The following is a 24,211-nucleotide window of genomic DNA, read 5'->3' as shown; positions in this document are numbered from 1 at the left end:
GGAATGAAAGGGTTGTCATCTTTTTACGATTTGCTTTTCTCAAAAATGTAATAGAAGTGTGGAAAAAGAGCCATGTTGTCACTGCAAATCAGAGATTGTACTGGGCTTTCTCTATTACAATGAACTTTACTGTCTGTTCTTAGGTTCTGTTAAAAAAAAAATTAAATGTGTATGTGTGTACTTCTCTCTTATTCCTGGTTAGATTTTTCTTAAATAACCACATCTTGAATATTGTACTGGAAAATGAGTCCTGTGTGAGGGTCAGGGAGGTCCAAACAGTTTGGATCAACACACAAAAAACTGATTTGGGACTAGTCAAGGCCTTTTAATGTGCCTGATGTTTGCTTTGAGAACTGCTGCAGTGTGAGTGCATTTTGAGACTTGCAGCATTAATGTTGTATGCAAGTTGGTAAGTTGATTAATGTTTCAGAGGAAAGCTTCATAAACCTCTCTGACCCAATTGCTTGTGAAGTTCTGGTTGGGCCGTGAGTGTGTGCCCAAGTTTGTCCCTCGTGGCAGGAGGGGCTCTGGAAGGCTGCCCACCATCAGTGCTGTGCCCCCAGTCTGCCTTTCCCTGTGGTTCTTGACGCTCTTCTGTTCTTCAGTTGTGACTGTGTGAGGAGAATGGAAACTGAACCTTTTCACATGGGTGTTTCCTATGTCCAGCCCCTGCCAAAAAGGCATTTTCCCTTTTTAAAAAATAGATAAAGTTTCTCTCTGTTCATAATTTGGCTGTGCATCAGTGGCTCTGCTGTAAAAACAATTAATGGAGAGACTGATGTGAGAGCTAGGCCAAGTCCTAGCACTGCCTGCCCGTGCATGAGTAATGAGTTGCAATATTCTTCCTGAATTACGTGTTTCTGTCTGAGAGGGTTGTGTTTCTGAGACATGGTGCCTCCAGTTGGTGCTCTTCAGGCTGGCTCCTGCTTCACTGACTTCTTAAAAAGGGCTGGTTGGAAGAACGAAGATCTGGCCTAATATTAGCAAGGATTTGCTGGAGACTGCATGCCAAATTAAAGGGAAAAAAAGAAAAAGAAAATTAGTTTAGGGAGAACACGTTTATTTGAAAGAGACCATGCTGGTTTTGTTTTTGCTGAGAGCATGGTAATATGAGATACTGAGAGCCTAAGGTTTTAATGATATTATGCACCTAAGGTACTAAGGAGTCTGTAAAAGTGTGTCCAGCCCTATAAAATAATTTTCCTAGTGGAGCTGGTACCAAGATAAATGACAGCCTCCAGTACTTGTCAGCTCTGTGGGCTCAGTCCTCTGGAGTGCAGCTGGAACTGCCGCACCAGGAGGTTGATTATTGCCAATAGTCTCTGCTGTGCATCTGCTTTTTTTGTTGTTGTTGCTTTTTTTTTCTCCAAGTTAGATCAGTGGCTGTCTTTTTGTCTCCTTCCTTCTCTGTTACTCATTTGTGCGCCATAGGGATACATATTGAATGAACTGAGGAAAAATAAGGAAGAAAACTGGTAATCCTGGCTAATATCTCCAGAGATCTCACCAACAGGTTAGATGACTTTGGTGTCAGAAGATTTTAGGGAGTTATTGTTGACTGGTTGCTCTTATGTATCCTTTTTTTTTTGTTTTTTTTTTAAGTTGGTAAATATGAAGATTGACGTTCACTGTTTCTTTTTTGGGGAGGGTTCCCTGATTCAGCTTCTTAAGAGCAGCAAATGAGTTTGGTTAGAGGGTAGAAAGGCTTTTGTTGTGAGCTTTCTGTGAGTAGGCCAGTAATACTACCCATAGGCTAAACCAAAAGCACTGTGCTACTTGCTTAATAATTAAATGAGCTCCTCATTTCAGTCGCAGTATCTAACATAAGCTGAATCCAGCGAGCCCACCAGCTGTGTACTTGCTCACAGAAAGTTACTGCTATGATGTTGCACTGAATTTCTCCCAGTCATCCCAGTCTTATTAATGCCTCAGTGTGGCATAAAGCTTCATTCATTATTCATAATAATCCAGTCAGAGGGCACTCTGAGACCTGATAAATTCTCACCTAAATGACAACAGCTGACAGGGCCTAGGGTTTTATAGCCTTTCTCTTGCCATAGCAAGGTGCTGTGGGCAAAGGTCCAGAATGATCTTCTACTAATGACCACCGTGATATATGAGCAGCTGCTGATTTTCTGACACAAAGTCTACTCTGCTGAGCATCCAACCTACCAGCCGTGAGCAGCGGATAAATATCTGACAGGCGATATACTTCAAGAACAGATCACGAAAAAAATCTGTCTCAGGTGGGAGAGAATAAAAGGGTTAATCCTGTGCTGGAGCACTGCAACATCAACAACAACAAAAATATCCTGGGGGAAAAAAAAAAAAAAAATAATCAGAAGTCTGTAAATTCTGGCTGTGCTGATGTGGAAATGAGAATACGATTCCTGCTTCTGAAAACTCTTCCTTTCTGGCCTCCAGAGGGTTGAATAATCATGACTTTAGAAGCCTGTAAATTGCTTTATAAAAATCAATAATCATCTGCTGAAGGATATTAATTGCACTTTTTCATAAAGGGAAAAAGCTTCATAATATTTTATTGGTTTTTAATGGGCTCTTTGATACCACAGGAGGTAGGTGAAAAGCCTCTTTCTTTTGTTCAGGCACAGATCTAGCTTTTCAAAGGAATGTATGTACCTATTTGAGTTTTAACTTGTCCCTTGTGTTGTGGGTTCAAATTAAAAGCAGGTGGAGTCCTTTTATTTAGCCCTTCTGTTTTACTTTCAATGAGAAATAATTCTTTATTATGTCATCTTACCTTTTCTAAGTTATATTGATAAATGTATGTCTTTCTCCGAGTTTCATTGCCATGCAAATTGAGGGGTTAATTCTGGAAGTTTGACCTTATTGACATATAGCAGAAAAAAATCAAGCTCTAAGTGTTTCAAAAAGATTCAGCACCAACCAGGCCAAGTCAGATATCTTTTGCTTGTTAAAATAAGTATAGTGAGTGCTCATTTTTCACTGTGCTTCATCTTTGCTTTGGATGAACGAGCCTTTGAGGCTGTTTAAGGGTGCCCATTTTTGCATTTTCTGCATCCAGTGTTGAGTGTCTAGGCCAGGAGGACAACTGGTTATTCTGCATAAGAGCTTTGCTCAAAACGAATTTCTGTCCACTCCATTTAGCACCCAAGTGGCAATAACAGGCTGCTCTGGCCTGAAACTGTAGAGAGCTGGAGGTGAAAAGGTGGCCTTTGCATGGATGAAGTTCAAGGCTGGAAATCATATTTTTTTCAGTGGTGTGTTTTGACCCTGTTCTCTCCAGGATTTGTGCCACAGTAACAGAGATCCACGAGGTCAGTGCAAATGTTTTCCCCTCTTCCCTCCCTGTGGCACCCTCTTGTTAGTTAATGGAGACATGGACTCTGTCTGGTTCCCAGACTGAACCAGTAGATAGGAGGCCACCAGACAAAGTCAGGCTAAAGGAGATGGGTCAAGTCTGGCACTGATTCTTATGCTCACATTATGTACAACACATTGTGGCTGTTGGAGTAGTTCAGGACTCGGCCACTGACAGCTACTTCCATCAGTACTGCGACATCTTTTGGGATCAGACTTTGAGGGCTGATGGCAGCAGAACTTTACCATCTACTGGAATTACAGGAAAGTTTGGTTTTCCTGTCTGAAGTAATTCTGGCAACTTTATTTGGTCTTGTTTTGATAACAAGTGTTTCTAGTATTTCTATTAAAAGTGACACAGACTATTTACAAATGAGGTGTGTCTGAACTATATGAAACTTAAACATATTCCAGGCAAGTTTAGGCTTTGTTATGGGCAAGAGCTGGGTGAAAGCATTCCTGGAATCTCACATGGTTGCTAGAGCAACTTGCAGCTGTAACCAAAACATTTATCACTCTCGCTGGGCTCCTCTTGTCAGCCTCCTCAGACACTTCTTCCTTCTTTCTATTATATTCCAGTAGAAATAAACAAAATGTGACCTTTACTTAGGGTGACCCTCACCAGACAGAATATTGACTTGTCGAAGACAGCTTAACATGCAGTTTGTCAAGTCAAGCCATTGGGTTTCTTAGTCATCCTATGTTGTCTTCACTGATGTTTTAGTTCCTTCTCCTTGTTGCTGCTCCCCTGGCTGAACACAGTTGGTCAATGGGTTCTTTGCTTGGAATGTTTGGAAGGTGATGGGAACATGTTCTGATGGGTGTGGTAGACCAAGGAAGCCTTTTTGTTGTTATTTTTTTCTTGTTGAGGTAAAATAGAAAGGTATGTCATTAATACTCGTGGACATCAAGAATTGCCTGGATAATTTTTTTGTTTTTGACTGTGTAGGTGAAATCACCTCTAATGTGGGATGTTCTCACTCAATTGTCTGTCACTGAATGTCTCCCAGGTTGGTAACAACCCTGCTTTCTAGCTGGGGATTTACTGTTATAATTTTTCAAATGCTTTTCTACCTAAGTGTGAAAATGGTGGTTTTCCTTGTGGTTTTGTGGCTTAGTTTGGTGGTTTGGGGTGGTTGTTTTTTTTTTTTTTGGTAGAACATGCATGTTCCATTCCATCTGCTTGAAGGACCTAGAAGTTACTTTTGTTTTGTTAACTAAAAATTTCCCACTCCCATAAGCAAGGGCAGACAAAATACAGAATTGTTCTAAAAAATACTCTGAAAACAAACTAAAAAGCATTGCAAAAATAACTTTAATAGAAAATAAAGCCTGGGTTCGTAAATTCATTAATTGTAGCATATGCTTTTGAAAATCACTGTATTTAAATGTGAACATTCACAGAATAATGGAAAGATTTGTGTTGAAAGGGATCTTACCGATCATCTAGTTCCAGTTCCCCTGCTGTGGGCAGGGACATCTTCCACTAGACCAGATTTCTCAAAGCCCCATCCAGCCTGGCCTTGATTCGTTCAGTTTCCTGTCGTTAAAAGTTTTGTGCAGGGATCTAAAGTTTTCCTATGAAGTAATTTAATAGAAATTAGTGAAAGAGAGCAAAAGAGGAGAGTAAACTAAACCCTTCAAAGGTGTACTCAGAAGGAGAAGACAGTTCGATCTTCAATGCTTCCTTCAGTGTTAAGATTTTTGTCCCATCCTGCAGGCATCATGTATACCATGATGCAGGAAATAAATTACTTTTCTTCTCTGACTTATGGTAGGAGTCCCTGCAGAGATTTAGTGGGAAATATTTAACAAGGGGAACTCCCCTTTTCCTTTATGATCTCATATTTTGTAAACTGATTAATGTAATAAGGAAACAAACATTTCCCTTTGGTCAAAGCCCTCAGTTCCTCACAACTGGGAGTTGCATTCCTCAGCCTTTTCCATTGGAGGGCTCTCCCAGTAGGCAGTTTGGTTTGCCTCAGGTGGAAAACAAACTGTTTGACAGGAAGGAAACTAATCACAGCTAGTCTTCTCACAATTAAAGGAACAAAACAGACTATTTTAACAAGCTGTAGACAATATTTTTGATTTTGGTCAGTTGCAGAGCTCCTCCAAGACTATTCAGCCATCTAACACAGTTCTGTGATGTGCCCATGGAATGGATTCAGCGACGCAGTGGTTCCTGACTTGTGGTAGTAAACTCAAGCAAATATCATGCAGGACCTCATAGCATTGCATCACTGTGATTCTCAGTTGAATTAAAATTTTTGAGTGAGGTTGCCATTCCATCAGAGAAATCAAATGTTTCTGGGTTGTCCCCAGGTATCCCTTTCCATCTATGGACTCCCCTTGTGGATTTTTATGTATGTGTTCTTTAGGAGCCTCTCATATTGCCATCAGTGCTGGGAAAGACATTGTTTTCAATGCGCCAGCTTTCTCATCTTGCTAGTTAAGAGCTGTAGCTAGTTAAGAGACCAGAGAAATTCCTGGCACTTGTAGACTGCCTACTGCCATTTAAATGAGGACCTGTGTGTGCAGTTTCTTGTTGTTTTCTGGGAAGCCATTGCATAACCTCCATGCACAAGCTCTGCTGCAACTGAGTGTTTTAAATACATGACAAAGAATGATGTTGCTTCCAGCTCATGGTGGTGTGCAAGCACTAGCCTGTACTCTTGGCCTGTGTGGATCTGTGGCTCCTGGGGGATAGAGAGCTTACAGACTGAGCTGAAGCTGCGACACAGATGAACAAACTGATCAGGCACAGGTTAAAACCTTACTCACACATGGGTCATGATATACTTAGCAAATACCATTTTCTTCTCTATTGTGTGGAAGAAAATGTGGAATGAAGACTGAATTGAAAATTGTCCCAAACTGATATCTGGTCAATATGAGTGGGTACTTCCCAGGCTCCTGGCTGTTACCAGAGGTGGGATTGCTTGAAGTTAGGCTCTCCAGTGTCATGGAGTGACAGAGTATATCTGGGCAATTGGATACACCAGTGTCTTACTGTGGTGCTCTTGTGGGGGAGCTGCTTTTTCTTGTTTTCTGTAGCATGGTGCTGTGCAGTGCTGTGAGTGATGAGCTGTGGTTTTTGTGCTGTGGGTGAATGGGGACTTTTCATTTTGAATTCAAGATTCTGGGAGATAAAAAGGCAAGTATTTTTTGACAGTTCTGTGGTTTGTCTCTAGGCACATTGGGTGCTGATTTTCATTCCAGTACATCAAGGCAACTGTCTGAACTACAATCCAAACAGAAATTCCTTCAACAACAAACCAATAATATCACATGTAGTTCCAGTTGTTCACTCTTTCTTGTGCTCTGTCTTTCCATGAGATCTCACGTCCTCAACCCACTGCCTTGGGCTAATAGTTTGTAACAAAGCTCAATCTCTAAAATGTCCTATATAAATGGAGAAGGGAAGATCATAAAAGAGAAAGATGAAAACATTTACCACTCCAGCTCCCACACTCAGAGTCTCTCTTGAGTTTCCTGATTCATCAGCCAGTTAGGAGGGCATGCAGTCACCCATGCTGCCTGGCTGCTGTTGCTCTCTCCAATGCTACAGGGTACCATTCATCACAGACTGCTAGCTGAAGGATACAGTGTCAATGCTGGCAATTGATCCAAGAAAACCTGCACATGTTATTGTACCTCACTAAGGGCCCTCTTCTTTTCTGCTTTTCCCTGTAACTGAAAAAAAAATTAACCCGTGAGGTTTTTTTTGTTCAAGTTGGAGCAGGGAAAATAATATCTGTAAGGGGAGGAAATGTTCTGTGCTCATCCCATCCCTATGTCCTAATCTTTATTTAAGGCTGTAAATTAGGGGGAAAAGACAGTATTTGCTGTCTTCTAGCATATCTGATTGAGAGGAAAGGAGGTCTGTAGGGATTATCAGCTTGTAACAGTATATATTCATATGATAAAACTGAATTACCCAGAAGACAAAAGAAACACTTGAGATACAGCATTCATCTTTTGTACCACCATGTGCATTCATGGGGTACATTTGCCTTGGGGCAAATCACAGGCAAGTTTAGGGGGAAGGGGGGGGCAGAGGCAGGTGTGGGAAGGGAGATCTTGCTTTTCCTAGGCCAGCAATCCTAGATGTAATTGTTGTTCACAATAAATTGTTGATCACAATGAGCAGTACCCACTCATTCAGACCCGTAGGCATATTCATGAAGTAAGGTACTATTAAACAGGGGCTCATACTTTGACTCTGTGTTTGGAAATCTGGGAGTGAGAAAGGAAGGATTCATCAGTAATTGGACTCCCTTGGAAGGGGATGGGAAATGTGGAAGCAAACAGTCTATAGGGCACCAATTTAAGTCCATCCCAAGTCAACTGTATCAGTGCAAGCCTTGGTGTCCACTGGCTTAGGTATGTGCTTACTTTCAAGTAATTTGCTGAATCAGAATTGTAGGTAATGTTCTATCTCGGGTCCCATAAGGTACAATACCAAAGCAGGAAGTCAGGAAATTTTGAGGGGTTTTCTTTATAGCAGGCATTATATTTTTATTGGTGTTTTCATTGAAAAAAATCTCAGCAAGCTAAGCTACAATGACTAATTAAATTTTACGGCTACCCTGTGCACTAAGTAAACACCGCATTATTATTTTGTGCTTTAATAAATAGCAAATGCAGGATGCGGAAAGGAAAGGATTTAGAAGTATGTCTAATCAGTTGGGGTGGCTCCTTCCCTCATTTATAATCTCCCCTTGGATGCCTGGTAGGATCAGTATTGCTTTTTTTGGTAACTAGAGTCAGATGGACAACTTCATCCTCAGTGTGCTGTAGATCAGAGGTAAATTCCCAGAAGACCACCAGAACAGAGATAAATCCAACCCAAAGGAGAGCAAAATCCTTTGTAAATGTAGTTAGGCTTTTTTAGTTCTTTCCTCCCTAAAATGAGCAGATTTTGGAGCACATTGTAATCAGCATGACTATTTAGCCCCAAGGATACAGGTCTGAGTAGCAGATGCTGGGGAAGCCTTTGTGGTTTGCTGGACACAGGCTGTACCTCAACATAACCTACCACTGCTAGCTCTTAAAAGAACAGGGATATCCTTTCTTGCCTGCCTGTGTGTAGGGCAGGAAAGATGGGTGACAGAGATCTCCCACATAAAGTGTGTCAGAGGAAGGGCGGACATGGGGATTCTTTGGGCTCAGCATATTCTGTATGTGGAAGTCCTTGAGTAGAGTACAGTCCTGCCTTAGAAAAACACCACCAAAACCAATCAACCAACCAGAAAAAACAACAAAAGAGGGATATTGAACACTTCGTAGTTTTCAAGGCTACATTTTCTTCGTAGCCTTCTGGTAATAAGACAAGTGTGCAAGATGAGAAAATTGTTCTAGCTGAGAGAACAGTTCCTGAACTTTGTGCTGTTTTGTATTATTTGTTAGGAAAACAGCAAATATTCTAAATGAGCATCATGATTATGGAATGGATGGGTATCTGGTGGTGGGTATCAAAAGTTTGCATGGACTTGGAAAGAAGCTGGGCACATAATGAAAGGAAAGCTTCACTGTAAAGGCATAAATAAAATTAATAAATAAAAGTGCACAAAGGCCATTTACAGAAAAAGGAAGGTCAGCCTCTCATCTGAGCAGATATGGTGGTTGTTCATATACAAGGATAATATCCTGTACCATGCAATGGACTCTGTTAAGCCTTTGCCTCCGTGAGGAAAGAGTTATGTTTTTGGTTTAATTGTTGCAAGGAACAGCTTGAGCTGAACTCTACACCATAGAGAGTGACCAGTCTAGAGGAGCTTCTTTACTTTTTATTTCCTAGCTGGCATCCCAACCTGCAGACTCCGGATGAGATGATGAAAATAGAAGAAAAGCAAAGTTCTGCACAAACACGTGCTCTTAGCTCAGCTGTAGTGACCTTTGGATTGACTTTAGTCTTCAAGGAAGCAGATGCCAAGGCGGACTTAATCAACTCTCATCCCGTGACTTTCTTTGCTGCCAGCGCAGCAAACTGTTACCACGGATGCTGTTTGTGGGACACTTGTGCTTTGCAGGTGACCTCTGCCTCTGTCAGCCAAAGGAAACTTCTCCTAGCAGAACTGCCTGAAGCGTGTTGCAGCTGGAAGCTGTTCTTGGCATTATTTACATTTAGCTCATTGAAACAGCATATCTGTCATTGGGGGTGGTTTCTGTGGAACTCTCTAGCATGTGTTTTCATCACCAGGCTGGCCTGGCCTCTCCAGAACTGCTGCTTTCTTACACTGTGCCTACACATTTTTTTTCCCCCCTGTTTGTTGGACGTTGATGTACTTCCAGAAAACCCTGTGTCCATGGCAGAGAGGCATATGGAAAGATGCAAAGAGGTTTCGTAAAGCATAAGAAAGGTATGTCCTTTGTCACAGTTGAGTGCAACTTTGTCAGTGTGTGGAAAGTTGTTTTTATTCTGAACCTTGGTAGCTCATGATTGCAGGTTAATAGTGGTAATGGACATGTATCATTATGGCACTGGTTCAGATGCAGAGCCCAGAGGTGCAACCGCCTTTCAGGAAGGCTGGGGACAGAGGGAAGGAGAATGGCTGCAGTTGGCTGTGAACAAGAGGCTTGCAGGCATGACTGCAGGGGAGAGAGGCAACAAGGAGTAAAGATCTGGAGTTGTATCCCTGTTTCCATGGGATGCAGGCATGCACAGAGGCCTGGTTTTGATTGCTTTTTTCCACAGTAGAAGCAAGGGGTCAATAGGATCATGGATACAGGGACAAGTGTCCCCCAGATGGCAAAGGACCAAGAGATACTGAATGTGGGAGGAGTTGGCAGCATCATAGTGGAATTACCAGTCTCCTTTGTCAGAGCTCTGTAGGTGAACTGCTGGAATTCAGAATGACTGTGGAAAAGCAGACTCTGAAATGTGGCACAGAGAGTGCTGGAAAATGCAAAACCCAGCCACTACGTTTCACTAGCAAGACTGTTTTTTTGGGAGGGCAGGGAATTTTTCAAATAGGAAATTGCCACTGAGGTCATTCTGGCCACGCTTTAATATCTTGGATTTACCTAACTGAAATGTTATTTTCCATTTTAGTTGGTTATGCTCTCATTTATTCACTGTCTTATTACAGGCTGGGTTTTACTGAGATGTGGCCCCAAGCTGACTGGCGCTTAGGACCAAATGAAGTGAGCGAGTCCTTTGCATTTTCAGTAGGAAATTTGAGAGCCTTAATTATTTAAACCTGGAAAACATCAGAGAAATCCATATTAAAAGTTGTTTATGAAGTGAAAGATGGTTCTCAAAGTGCTCTCTCCTGCTCGCCTTCTGTGGGGATGTGACTGCCCAGAAGTGTCTCGCTTGTTACAAGGCACTGCAGGGCTGAACCTGGAGAGATGTGTTTGCTCTCATGAGGCTGTGTGACCTCTGTGATTTTTGGATCCAGGTTTCCTGGGCAGCTTTGGGAATGCCACGCCAAATCTTTTTACTTGTTTTGAATTGGCTTTGGCTGCTTGGAGCCTGGTAATGTGGTACCATCTGCCTGGCTTATTGAATGTGTGAGGGTGTATAGCTGCTCTGGGAAAAAGGGACATATGGAAAATGATAGTTGGTGGATCCCAGGAAAGAAAAGTCACGGGAAACCACCTAATTACCAAGGCTTAATAGCCAGTGAATCGACAGTAAGGAGCTTGGTCCTGAGGTCCTGTGGCATAAATGCGTGATTACGTTAACACCCCACTGCTACTGGGATACTTTTGTGTTTACAGGCCTTTCTCCCTTATTGCTAGAGGCCTTCAAATCCCAGATAGTCAAAATCTCTATTCAGTGCTGCCTGCTGGGCGTTTAACAAGGGTCCTTGTAACGGGACCCAGTACAAGTACAAACATGAATGAAGAGTGCAGGGGCCACCAGAGCACCACAGGCTGCAAGGTAGCCAAATGGAGGCAGCGGCAGAAAAGCAGGATAAAGTAGACAATGACCCTCAGTGCCTCAAGGCATTGCTTCAAAAGGTGTCAACACCAATTAAATTGTAAAGGCTCTGTCAGCTTCTGAAAAGTTATCTAGGCAGGGACAGAAAGTACAGAATCAAAGGGGCTACAATGAGGTTTTGTGTGTCTGGCAGCAGAGCCGGTGTACACATGCTCCTGGCAGTGTGGGATCCGGCTGGGAGCCTCCCAAAGGCAGAGCTATGCTTGGGGTGGAAAAGAGGCAAGACAGCTAGTGTGGGGTCTCCTGCGCTGTTGGTTTTTATCAACAGCGGGGGGAGTGTTTAATAACATGAACTAGGGTTGGTTCAAGAAAAAGCTGAACATTTCTCCCTTGACTGAGTTAGGGGCTAATACATTTGAGAACTGGATGCAGTGTCTTCCCCAATAAATGTGCTTTCTGTGTGCTCTGAGCATTTTAAATTTCCTTGCAATAAATAGCAGCTCTCAAATTTGTTTTATACATTGCTGTGTAAAATTGCTCATTAGAAAAGGAAGTGGTGTTTTAGCAGCTAATTTCTTTTTGTGGTTAGATGACTATAACCCTTAAACTCTTGTGCTGTCTTTCCCTTTTGCTTGTGGGACTGTGAAACTCTCGTCTTATTCTTTGAAATGGTTGGAGGTGCAGGGCAGAGGTACACGTAGACATTACTCTGCCCCTTGTTGATGAGGCTGTATTATATACAGTATACACCGGTGAGTATTATATACAGTATACACCGGTGAGGTACACGTAGACATTACTCTGCCCCTTGTTGATGAGGCTGTATTATATACAATACACCGGTGAGTATTGTGGTCTTTTCAGTGCAACAGTCAAGCTGTGGGGTCTAAGGCACAATGAAAGGGGGTGAATACTCAGTTTGGTTCTCTTTTGTGGTAAGGGAGGAAGAAACGTGTCTTATGTGTGTGGTGCCTAAATTTCCATGCAAAAAGGTGAAATGCTTCATATATAAAACAGATTAAATGTTTTGAGCTTGAAGAAAGCTTCTAACTATAATATTTATTCCCATTTCCTCATAAAAAAGGTGTTTATGCTCTCTTTAAAACCCAACTCAAAATGTCAGTTAAAACAAGGAATTCAAATTGTTGTTTTTAGTCTTACAGTTTGCTCACAAAGCATTTTTATGGCAATTCAAATGGCTGAATGATGTTGATATTAACTCATCTTTGTAGGTATACACAGCAAATCATAGAGATAGTTCATATTTTTTGTATAATGAGTTCTAACTATGGTATTTTGCCAAATCCCATCAGTATTGTAACAAATTGTTGAATGAAGAAATTGATGTGGGAGGAAGACTCTGATTTGAAAGGTTTAGGAATGCTGTTTAAATGAGATTATATAAAACTAATGGCTTATTGCTGCACTATATTAAAGCCTTTTCTTGAGAAGTAGGTGATGTGGTGACCCTAGTATAAAAGCAAAATCAAAATTGCTAGAATGCATTCATCTATCTACAGAGAAGTTTATTCTCTGACTAGAAGTGTAGACAGAGTTTGTTTTTCAGTGTCTGATTATTATCATGTCTTTGGAATTCATCATTCTTAAATGTCTCGATGCCATAAGAAACCAAAAGGGCACTTTCTGACAAAGTTGAAGGATGTGTCAGAAATATTCTGAGTCTCTCTTTTTGAGTAACAGCTCAATTTAGCAAATATAGTCTTCTGAAGCTGGAGCAGAAATACTTGGAGGGTGGATGAGAAGCTGAGCTGTATGTGGCATTGTTAGGCAAATGGCAGAGGAAGGGTGCTGAGGATCCCCTTCTCTGGCCTTGCCAAGACCACATGCTTCCTGGTGTCTGAGAGGAGAGCACGTATGTTTTCTACCACCCGTGAGGAGGATTTCATGAGTGTTTTTGGGCAGTCAGCCACGCCCTATGGCTGTCCCAGCTGTGCCAGTGGTGAGCAGCAGCTGGGTGGGCTTTGGCACAAATACCCAGCTGATCTCCAAAACCTGTCACTGAGCAGCACTGATGAGGGGAAGAGCCTGTGTCTTTTCCTGCTTTTATGGAAGAGCTGGCAGGGGAAGCTGGCCTTGGCAGTGGGTTTCTCTCTGCATGAGGATTTCTAGGCTTTGCATAGGAGTCAGGACAAGCCTGTAGGACTGGCACCACAGTGCACCTGAGGTAGTGCCCAGTGCTGTAAGCAGTTGAAATGCACAGTGAGCAAGTTGTGAGTGCGCATGTACATATACAGCAAGGAGGTTGGGAGCGAAACAGCAACATACTTGGACACATGCTGATAAGTATTTCTCCACAAACGATGATGGAAGACTGGGCTATGCTTTGTGTTGGAAACGAAGAGAGCAAATGTGCCAGAGCTACCATGTCTGCAGTCATCAAAGGGGCTGCTGGCAAGTTGCTTCCCACAGGTGTAACTCAATCAGAAGTGATTGGGAAGGAGGATAATCACTCTAGTTGTACCTCAGTACCAATTTCATCCTGCCCATTTGTCAACTGTTGCTAGGTAGCTGCCTGGTGGGAGTGGAGAAGTGGGATTTCCACCCCCCCCCCCCCCCTTAAAACGGTGTATTGCAAATTGCTGTCCTTCTGTGCAAATGGGGAGAACACATCCCAGTGCTGCTCTGCCACCGGCTGAAGGGAAGCATGACTGAGAGCAAGGCTCTGCTCCTGCCTGGGAGCCTGCCTGGGAGACAGCAGGGATGCTGCGGCTCGTCCCGACCTGTCCGTAAACAACTTGTAACAGCCTTCTCCAATTTACAGAAGAAAGTGAATAGTGTGCAGAAGGCCACCTGACTATGGCAGGGAAGTAAAAATTAGCAAGGTTTTGCTGTGGTTTGGGGCAGAGTTCCTTAATCTAATGCTGGTTTGCTTTGCACAGATTAATTTTTCTTGTGGAACAAAAGAGCTTGAAAAGAAGATTATCACTTCCATATAGTGTTTTGCTCTATAAGGCAAAAGCATTGGAGAATGGTGAGAGCTTCGACTTATTTTTTTTTTTTTTTTTGGTAAATAATAACATGATCAGCATGGCAATTTTTGCCTTTCTGTGGACATCAAAACAAATTGCACAAAGAGAGGGTGATTTTACCGCAAAGAGAAAAATAATGTTGCTTCTTTAAATAACTGTCACAGAGCAGGCATTCCTCCAAGGTTGAGCAAAATTCCTACAGCTCTTTCTGGGCAGCGAGAGGGGAAGCACGACTGTGTGTTGCCCGTCAGCCGGTGGGCGGGGAGCACTCCTGGGCGTCTGAGGGCTGCTCCGAGTCTGCCCTGCCTTTGTGCAGGCGTGCAGCACAGAGCACATTTTACATGGCTGAGTGCATTGTAAACTCTGTCACTTCAGGGTATCGCCCACTTAAACAACATCCTCATCATTTTTCTTAGGAAATGATCTGAGACAAAATATTGAATTATTTAGAGTACCGCTGGGAGAGGGAATTGATTCCTCGCTGTATCAGAGAGAAATAGCTGCTCTTTTGAGGCTTGATCCAAAGCCTGGAGAAGTCAATGAGAATCTTTCCATTGATTTCAATAGGCTTTAGATCATGCTCTTATTCACTCATCAACTATTTCTCCTTAGTTTGAACAAAACAATGCAGCCTTTCATTGCAAGATACTCAGTTTGCTGTACCTAAAAGAAATACATTCTGTCTGAATATAAAAATCACTTATGACCTGATGAAATAACTAGCAAACAGCTTTTTAACATTGCGGAAACTTAAATTTATCCCTTATGAATTTGGAATTTTTGTAACATGCACAGCTACCTCTGTATGTAAATTTTCAACTCAATATGTGAACTTGTGATATTTGCTTACTTTGCAATTAATTCCTCTTATTTGAAATAAGATGTATCCTACTCTTTTTCTTTCTAGGCTTTCAGATGTGTTTCAGCCTCTTTGTGCCAAAGGAAAAAGTAGAGTACACTTTCATTGGTGTCCAATTCCTATTCTGTTCCTGGGAAAGACAAAATGCAGCATCTATGTTGGACGGCACTGAAATTTTCCATTTTGACACCAAGTCTAGGCAGGGCTTCTGCAGCTGCCAGCAGCTTTTCCAACAGCCTCTTGAAAAGAGAGATGCTAGAGTTATTTTCTTGAATGTCTGACATCTCTTTCCTCGTGTCATGTGTATTTAAGCAAAGTTTAACCACCTGAAAACAACAACACTCCTGTGTGTGCCACCTTTATAAAATGATCCCAAAACAGACCCAACAAAAAAATATAATAGGGAAAAAAAATAGCAGTGACTGCCACACTCAACTTTTGACCTCTCAGGCTGTGCTAGTCAGGAGCAAGGTGGATTCATTGTTGACCACTGGCAGTGTACCTGCTTCTGATCTCAGGCTGCAGAACACTCCTGAGGGCTCTTCCAAAGCTGACAGAAATACAGTTGAGTGTAATTTAGATTAGGAGAAGATGACACCCCTGCTCTGTGGCTCAGGGACTTTTGAGGGCTTGCAGCAGGGCCCAGCTCCCAGTGTAAGCCTTAACCCCGAGGAGGGGGACAGAGCTCAGGTCAAGGTTGACTTTGTAGCAAAAACCCACTAATTATAGAATTGCATTCTATTTTTCAGGAAAGCAATTTTTTCACTTTAATAATTTAATATTTTCAGTATGTTTTGTTTCTTATCTTGAAGGAAGTATTTTCAGCTATAGAATTATTCCCCCATCCAGAGGGACTTCTAAACAGCAGATTTATGTACTCCCAGTAATGTTATTCAGAAATTGGATTGTATCAAATTGTAAACATTTCAAAGTGTAAAGAAATCATGAAAGCACGATGAGGTTATCACAGCAGGGACAGAGACAGTGTGTTGAATCATCACCTGTAAAGGCTCCTGCTTTGGGGAGGTATTTCCACAGTCAAAGGTTGGTGAACAGTTACGGACCCCTTAAAAAAAAAAAGAAAATATTGTTGATATTGCCCTATGATACCTACCTAGTCGATTAATGGGAAGACTGGACTGGGTTGAGGTTCTTTTTGTTTGTAAGATATCTGAGGCAAGAGTTGAAAGACGAGAAGCAGAGTATGGTTTCAGAAAAATGCCAGTCAATTTTCATAGCCAGAGGGTTTCTGTCAGGGAAAAGGAGAAATAATAGCTTATAAAAAAATTCTGAAGTTTTATAAATATTTACAAATACCAAAATATCCACCAGAATCAATCACAGAATCAGTAACAGAAGCACATTTAAGTCTTGGCACAAATTCTACTGAAGGCAGTCTGATTGCTTGCATTGATTTTTTGGGGGGAAGGATGAGAGCAATGGAGATTTTGTTAAAGATCTTGCAAAAGAAACCAAGAGATTCCAGCTAGCAGCCCTTCCAACTTCACAGCCACGGGGCAAGGCATGGAGGCTGTGATATTGAGAGGTGTAGCTAAGAATTTCTGATAGCCATTTTGGGGGGGAATTAAGCAGCTTCCTTTGTCAGTGAACTTCATCCCTCAGCTAAGAGCTAGCAGAGAGCTTGTTTCATATTTCAAATGGTATTTGGTGCTGCAGAGACTGGCTTATAGCCTACTAGTAGGAAATAAGCATGTTGATAGTTTATGAATTTACCAACATGAAGGGAAAGTGTTCTTGAGGCAAATGAATCTTCTTTGGGTAGGATAATTAATCTTTGAAACCCTAAACTTGCCAGGATGTGATTATTTAGACAAGTGAAGCAAGCGGCATATAAATGGTTAAACAAAATAGAAATATTACAGAAGGTTTAATTTTCAATGTTTTTAATTAAACCCTGAACCAAACGCATTAATTTTTTTTAAAATTCTTTAGCGTTTGAGATGATGATTATTTCTGTTACCTCTTTAAGTTCGGAACTTACTGACAGGAATCTTTGTGATTTTTGAAGTTGCCCAAATCTACTTTCCGTTTAAGTAGGTGATAGTTTCGCAGATAAGAGAGAGTTACTTTCCAAGAGCAAGGATAAAAGCACTTGTGGCCAGACAGAGTGGTGGGTTTATTTTCCTCCCTTGTTCCTGCATAAGCTGTCTCGCTCCCCTTGCATTGCAAGGAAAGCAGAACAGCTTTTAAAAACAACTGATGAACGTGGTCTCCAGAGCAGGCTGCCTTTATTCTGAGAGTTATTTTCCACCAATTAGTTGCCTTTTATTAAGAATTTTCTGTCAGTGCTGGTGACTGAAGTTTGCAGCATTCGAATGAACTGTTCTACATGGATACATAAGCAGACTGAAGTTAGGCTTTGTTATAAAACTTGATTTATTATATCCTTGCAATATCAGAGTAAGAAGAAGATTACAGGACCTAAAATATTTGGAGATGTTCACGTGTGTGTGGATAACTAGTAAGGAGTCAAACTGAATTTACTGGGAGTCATCGGGATTGGCTGAGGCTGAGTCAGGTCTGTGCTGCCGGGTCTGCTGAGATCTGCTCTTTGGGTAAGAGCCTGCAGGGTTGGGTACTGCTTAAGTCTCTTGACGGCACAAAGCCAGTTCTCGGATTTGTTTGCTTTTAAAACTTTTCCTTACAAAAGAAAAAGTTCAGAGCTTTCAGTGGAGTTAAAATTCCGTCAGTGAACAATATTATTGTAAATACACAAAAAACTTAAAAGATAACATTACACTCAGAGACCCGTTTCATCTTTTTTTTTTTTTTCTTTATTTGACTGTATTATCAACTTTGGTAAAACTGTCATTAGTCCTGGCTGTTTACATGTCTTGACAGCTATAGATAGACATTTTTGTTATTCATTTGTAAGCTTAAAATATTAAATAAATGAGCTGAAAATTGGGTATTTATTTTACTAGTGCCTACTATACATTTATAATTGGTAGGTTGGAAAGCTATCTTGGAAAGCTACTTGTGTTTTTAGGAAAGTTGCTCCCTGTACTTGTAGAAATTAACTTTTTGGTTGACATTCTAATTTTAATTTGAAATAGTACTAGGCAGTCCAACAGAAATTTTGATAGGGATGCAGTTATCTTTAGTTTCTTTCTTCCCATATACAGTTAAATTTTACTCTCATTTACTTTAAAGATGTAAATATCTCTATATCAAAGAGAACCGTATAGATTTAACCATGGAGTTTTGGGGAGTGTTTTGCATATAGGAAAGAAATCATACGGGGAAGGTTCAAAAAACCCATGTTGAAGAGATGCTTCACAATTAACAGCCATGATTTTGCCTGTGAGCAATGGTTAGAATTCTGCATTATGATTGTTGGTTATTAGAATAATTTTTGCTCAATCATCTGTTTCCTTTTATTGTCTACATGTAATTATTTTCATTAGCATCTCCAATTAAAGAGTTTGCTGAGTTGAGATGACTTGGTCTTCGAAAATATTTTGTAATTACAAATATGCATATATCCATCCTCCTATTTTTGGCAAGTTCACCTTAAAAATTTTCCTTATTATTTGTTGATGAATAACCTTCAGATTAGGTTGGGTCAACCCTGCTGATTTAGACCCACTGCAGTTTTCAGAAGTACAACTCTGGATTTTTTGCTGCTGGAGTCCTTTTCTGGAAAGAGAACTGGATCATTAGCTGGCGGGAAATGGCATAGTTACGTTTGAAAACAATTTGCACTAATTGATTATCCGGCTGATTCAATTCCCAGTCTTGGCTCTCACTTGGGCCAGATGCAATATTATCTCCCAATATACCTCATGGTTAAATTTTACTGAAACGATATCCCTATGAAATTCCTATTTGTGCAACAGACTTAGATAGATAGATAGATAGATAGATAAATACTATCTATCATGTTAAAATCTAAAATAAATTGTGGCAATCCCATCTAACATTCAGGAGAGTGTCCTATTTTTGGTCTCCATGCCAACTCTCTGGAGAAGTGTCTACTATTTTGTACCATCATTACGAGTACATTCTCTTGTTACAGATAATAAACCTGCTCTCCTTTCTGTTGCCCTAGTCTATTCATTTAAAAATTGTTTCATTTTTGCAACACTAATGTTATTCTCACCAGCTTGGCAACCCTGGGATAATAGCATAAATCAGTGAATTATTATTTTTGTTTAAGGCATTTCTAATTTTTAATTAAAAAGAAAAGTCAGACTCTTGCTGATCACCTACAGGATTGTGACTCTCCATGGTTACCTGTCACTCAAAGAGATCTAGCTCTGAGGAATGCTAATTAGCACTGTTAAAGCACTGGTAATTGAACTGTGGAGACAGCCTGCAGAAGGAGGCTGTTTGCATTCAGCACTGCTTTGCCATTTAAATGGACTAGTACAGTCATGAAGGTACGGTGGATAAAAGCGAAAAAAGCACTCAGGCTGTAATTTTTCATTTTGACTTCAAAGTTGTTTACCAAAGTGTTTCCTAGAAACGAGTGCCCGTACCAAAAAAGTGTCATCCGTAGCAACTTCGCTGACAACCTACGCCTAAAAAGTGCACAATGCCCTTCATCTCTTCCTTTTCTTGTTGCCTGGAGCAGCCGCTCGTAGCGGTGGAGCTCGAGATGCTGCCCAGGATGACCCACACTGCTCCCCACTCAGTGCTGGGTTTCCAAGCAAGAGATTGAAAATTAAGGAAGCACCAAACTGAAAACAAGCTGAAGAAAAATCCTGAAGGAAACTAGTCTTCACGCTGTGGTTGATGACTCTTTTCCAGATATTTATTTGACTCCCAGTGCCGTGATGTCCATTTGTCCTGGAATAATGCACCTTCCATCGTAGTTTTTACAAGATTTTTTAGGGGTTTGCTGAGGTGAAGCGGAATGTCTCTTGGTGCAGTGGAAGTGAAACCTGAGACCTCTATCACAAGGGCAGACTGGTTGTCTGGCACCTTCAGATGGGCTTGTTTTTTCTCTTGAAGATCTAATACTTTAAAGTACTGCAGAAGTGAGGTAGCCATGTCATGCTGATCTAACATGTCTTTGTGATCTCTTTGCTTGTGCAATCTCTTTGTCTTTTTCCATTGTACAACTTAATGTCTCAAACTATTTTCCATGCCTTCAGAGAGTTAAATGTTTGAGATTGTTTATATTTGCTAAACTAAACATTCAGAAGTATGAAGTCATATGGTTACCTTGGTCTTTAGATTGTGATGCAACACTTACATGACTCCTACATTTAGATGCTTTGAGAATAATGAATACTGTTTTTAAAATGTTTCATTCAGCTAATAGAATCATAGAATCAGCATATCGTGAGTTGGAAGGGACCAACAAGGATCATCGAAATACAACTCCTGCCCCAAGAATCACACCATGTGCCTGAGAGCATTGTCCACATAGATGAAATTGGTTTTCTTCTGTTAAAATATATCAGATAAATGTGTGCACATTTTAGTACATGCAAGATCATGAATTGATCATTTGATTGTGTAAAGCAAATATCTGCAGCATATGACAGCTTCACTTTACTAAGCTGTGAATATTTCAGAGATGCTAACTTAAGCATTTCAGGATACTTTTGTGTTAAAAAGCAAATATGTGATAATGCAGAAAGTTTCCAGGTGTTACCCTCACTGGTGACTTGAAAACCCTTTTCTCCTAAATGTAAGTTCCTACCTATTCTCAATGGGTGAAACTGACTCCGAATCTCAGTGAGTCTAGGACTTCACGCAGACATTTTGGTGTGCAAGACTGTTAGATGGGTAGCATGCAGGTGTTATCTTTATGTATTCCCACCTTTGTGTTTATTTATCCAAAACTGTTCCTGTGTGAGATGTTCCCAGTTTTTTTCATTTTGCTGCTTTGTGAAGAACAGTATGGATGGACATTTTCCATGTTATGAGGAAAAAAAAAAAGAGGTTGATATTTTCATGTTCCTCACTGACCTTAAGGACTGTGTGCCATCATGTTCTTGCCTTGCTCCATTCTTCCTATTGGGATGTGCTGGCACATTCACCATGTTTTTTTCTCACAGGCCTTTCACAGGATACATCATCTCTTCTAGCCTGCTAACTGTGGCCTGTAGCAGCTGGATGGAGAAGGACACACATACCTTTTCACACGATTTACACTTTGCTATTCAACAATACAAGGGGGAAAATGTATATCCCAAGGTGTGCTCAGGAGTATAATGGCACATCACTGGCTTTTAATCTGAATCGTCTCAGACTGTTGCCTTGGGAGCACTGGCTTTTTTCACTTATTTGCAGGTTGGGTTTGAAGGGGGTACTGTCTTTCTGTCATGCGTGTCAAGCTGTTACCTGTTTAGCCTTCATGTTGCTTGTGACTCTTTGTATCTGAAATGCTTCATGCATGCCAGGACCCCTGTGAAACATGGGCAGGGTGCAGTGTATATTCAGGTTAGGGCATCGCGCAGGGTCCAGACACGATGTGAGGGGCACAGGGCAGCCGAGCTCTTGACAGGGCATTTTGCAGCATGGTGTGGTTCCCCCAGTTCTGATGTCAGGCTGACCAGTCCCCACTGTGGAACTCCCTACCTGGCATGCCTCATGATGCTGTGGAGAGGCAGGGGTGCTGGCTTCGCTGCTTCTCACTGTGACTGGGAAGCTGCTGGAGTATCTGGCAGCTGTGCCCACATCCCTGTGTGCTGGCAGGCACCTGAAAATAAGAAGGAAGATTGCCCCTAGCTCCCACCTGTCAGTTAAGCAAACAAAGAAAATCAATCTCAGAAAAGGATGCTCTGACTTAGCTACCCCAAAGGAAGCCTGAAGTCATTTTGACAGTCCAGGCATCTAGCCCTCAAATATGTGACATTATTGATCCCTTAATTTTGAAAGCCCCCTAGTTATAGCATAGACTGGTGCCTATGGAGACCACATAAAGCCTTTACTGGGAATAGGGAGCCGTGGCAGAGGCTGACAAAGGAATCAGGGAGATGCTGTGTCAGAGTCTCCAGAGGTCCATGGGCTCCTGTGACCCAGTGCCTGGCTGGGAGGTGCTGCTGTTTCTGCAGTGGCCCATCATGCTCTGGAGCAGTGACACAGCACCACTCCTGGGTTGTGGTGAGGCTTTTTGAGTGGTTTTTGAGACTAGACCAACACTGACCTATCAGCAAATAGAGTTTATGGTCATCTAATTCAGATGGTGGACTTACTGAGAATCCCATTCATCTAGCAGGGCACGATAGTGTAGTAAGACCTGGTTTTGGAGATCTGGGCAGTCACCACGTGCATCTCTGCAGCACTACAGGTAAAACATGTAGTGAAACAAAGAACTTCTTCCTCTGTGACTTAAGAGGAACAGTATTCAAATGTGTCTTTGCTCTTCCTCACCTGTCTCTGGAGAGTTACATCAGATTCACACAGAGGACCTCAGTTTTGAGCTCAAATAGTTTCTAAATGTGCAAATCATTTGTAACTGTCAGCACCAGATGCACTGAACAGAGGAGGCATATTTGTGTGGGGAATGTTGTGACATGGAACGCTGGAACAATAGATGTCTTGGTTTATTTTAATTAGTGTTAAGAAAAAGTATTTGAATTGGCAAAATTAGATAGTGACTACTAAATTGGCATTTTTTTCCTCTATTGACTTGCCAGAAAAAATATTGGTGCTACTAACAAACCCAAAGGCAAAAAGCACAGGTGACTTACCTGCTGTCACTCAACATGTGAAAACCAGAGATGAGATGCTCAGTGTCTTAAACCCATGCCCAGTTTGTTAGCCCAAGCTGCCTGACATGTAGACTGTTAACAGAGACATGGATAATCGGGGAAAGAAAAAAAATCTGATGATACATAGGTTGTTACTGTGTAATTTTTTCCAGTGCAGAAAAGCCTTTCGCTCCTTAAAGTTGTCTGCAAAGGGATATTTGCTCTTATGATTATGTCAGTGTAATATAATTGCATTCAAAGCAATTTAACATGAACTGCAAATAAGTACTTCAGTACTAGGGAGTTGCATCAGTGTGACTGCAGTGGGTCACTGCTCAGTTACAGCAGTATAATTGCTTCAGTAAATCTCCCCTATGTTGACAAACCCTTAGATGAGTAGTATCCATTTCCCGTAAGTGGACATGTTTCAGAGCACCAACTTGACCCCAGTGCCAATAATACCAAGAATTAAATTTTTGAGCAATGGTATATGCAGATACGCTTAAAGCAGCACAGTAGCTGGATTTCATACCTGCTGTGCAGTGTATGGTTGGGTGCCTTGTTTTGTGAATCAGGCCACGAAAATGCGTACCATGTGCTCTACAGGAAAAGCCAGTACAAAGGCAAAGCTGGTTTTGAACCTGCAACGATTTTTTCAGAACTTTTTATACCAGACAAAAGGTTGCAGTGTGTCCATTTAATATGAATACACAGAGGATGCTGGAGGCTGGGTCCTTTGCCTATGTAAATTAGTGTTGCTCCATTCTCTTTGGGGCAGTTGAGTTATGCTGTTATCACCTGATAATATTTGTTTTATTTCTCTGGCAAAATGCTATAAAAGCCTTCTGCTTTTGCAAGTGAGCACTAAGTAACCATACCAATCAAAAAAAAGCTTAATATGAACACTAAGAAACCTTTCTCTGCTAATTGTAAACAAACCTAGGTTTACTTTCGTGTATATTTGTATTCTCTTTTCAGTGGAGTTTTTGGAAAGAGTTTGAAATGAGAATGTCTGTACAGGCCACATCCTGCTGACACCTGCCAGGCTCCAGAGAGGCATGTAACTTTGTGCTGGGAGGGTTATTGCCTTATGTGCCAGCCTGATGTAATTCGTTATCCTGTTCTAATTGGGTCTGCTCCAGCAGTGAGAAGCTGTTGTGTCCCTCAAACTACTGCTTCTTGGGGTGTTCATGGGAGAGTATAAGTGTTCCCTGGTGGATGATTTGCTGGAGGCTGTTGGGCTTTATTGTGGTGTACTGTGGGTTGCATGCTGCAGCGAGAGAGCTCCTCAGCATCGACTGCTATGCTGTGCCAGGAGAGGGATACAAGCCCCAGCCCCCAGATTTTCTGTCCCCCAGGGGCTCCCCTACAGCCTTATCCCCTATCCCCTACCAAAGTCAGCAGGTAGAAATGCATGACTTCAGAGGGCACTGGCCCATGCACAGCTGCTCTGCGCTAG

At 41.6% G+C, this 24,211-nt stretch overlaps 1 long non-coding RNA gene across 1 annotated transcript; it reads right to left on the bottom strand.

Moving 5' to 3' along the window:
* Positions 1-783: 783 nt before the first annotated feature.
* On the bottom strand, positions 784-22,415 carry LOC127478635 (uncharacterized). The gene is made up of 3 exons (XR_007907287.1): positions 21,638-22,415; positions 16,197-16,331; positions 784-1,001 (listed from the first exon to the last, which is right to left on the bottom strand). It is a non-coding gene; the product is annotated as an uncharacterized LOC127478635 (long non-coding RNA).
* Between the last annotated feature and the right edge of the window lie 1,796 nt (positions 22,416-24,211).

This window comes from Manacus candei, unplaced genomic scaffold (genome assembly GCF_025592945.1).
Source record: "Manacus candei isolate 608988 ecotype Guabito, Panama unplaced genomic scaffold, ASM2559294v1 h1tg000005l, whole genome shotgun sequence".
NCBI classification, from domain to species: domain Eukaryota; kingdom Metazoa; phylum Chordata; class Aves; order Passeriformes; family Pipridae; genus Manacus; species Manacus candei.
This window is presented reverse-complemented; position numbering and strand designations above follow the sequence as displayed.